This window comes from Canis lupus, chromosome 33, assembly GCF_011100685.1.
Source record: "Canis lupus familiaris isolate Mischka breed German Shepherd chromosome 33, alternate assembly UU_Cfam_GSD_1.0, whole genome shotgun sequence".
In the NCBI taxonomy this organism is placed as follows: Eukaryota; Metazoa; Chordata; class Mammalia; order Carnivora; family Canidae; genus Canis; species Canis lupus.
This window is the reverse complement of record NC_049254.1, coordinates 8,357,123-8,358,191: the sequence shown is the minus strand read 5'-3', so window position 1 is coordinate 8,358,191 and position 1,069 is coordinate 8,357,123.

Below are 1,069 nucleotides of genomic sequence, written 5' to 3'. Positions count from 1 at the left end.
TGCCCTCACGCAGTGCTAAGATAACGTCTTTACACGTGTCGCTCCTCGTCGGCTGCCTGATGCCAGGACTTTAACGCGGGGACCTCGGCGACCTGCTGCAGGGCTGGGACGTGAAGGCGGCACGGGATCCCTCTCGCTCCGCTGAGCTCACCTGTTAACTTTAACGTGAAAATGAAATTGAGTCACGTAGTGCCAATTAGTGGCCTCCGGGTCAAAATCCCGTCTGCGCGGCTTTGTGCGGCCAGCACATTTTCGCACATTTTCGAGTGTTTTAACTCCGTTGCCATTATTAACCCATTAGGAACGACGTCGTTCACTGAGTAAAGGACAGTCTTTACTTTAACAAGGAACGGTACTGAACAGAGGTGGACCCTTAACCTAAAACCACGTAAAAATTACCTCGAAATGGATCAGACTTCAACATAAAAGTCAAAACTATAAAAACTCTTAGAAGGAAACGTGGGGAGGGGGGACGTCATGACATTGGATTTGGCGATGATTTCTTGTATGACCCCTAAAGCACAGGCAACAAAAATAGGTATTTTGGATTTAACCAAAATTAAAAACTTATGAATGTCAAAGGACCTATTGACAGAGTAACAGATTTGGAAGATATTTAAGAGGTAAAAATGATAGAATTTGATGATTGATTGGGATTCGGGAGTAGAAGGAGAAGAAGTCAATATTCTAGTTTGAGCATCAGGACAGAGTGATTAGTGCAGGGAATGGAGAAAAGGGCCGTAGATGGGGTGAGGGCAGAGTTGGGGAGAGCAATTTTTGACACAACAACTGAGCTTCCTTCAAAGTCTGATGATGTTTCCTTTACAATATATGGCAGTTGGCTGCGTGGGTCTAAAGTTAAGGAGAAAGGAAATGAATCAAAGGTACCTATTTGAGGCTTTGAAACCAGTCTGAATCCATCCGGGTGGAAGAGATTACCCAGGGTCTGGATAAAGAGGAGGAGTTAAGCAAAGGAGACTGAGATTGAGCAGCTGGCGATACTGGAGGAAAATAATCAGAATATGGCAGAGGCCAAGGGAAGAGTGTTTCAAGGAAGAGGGGCCCAATG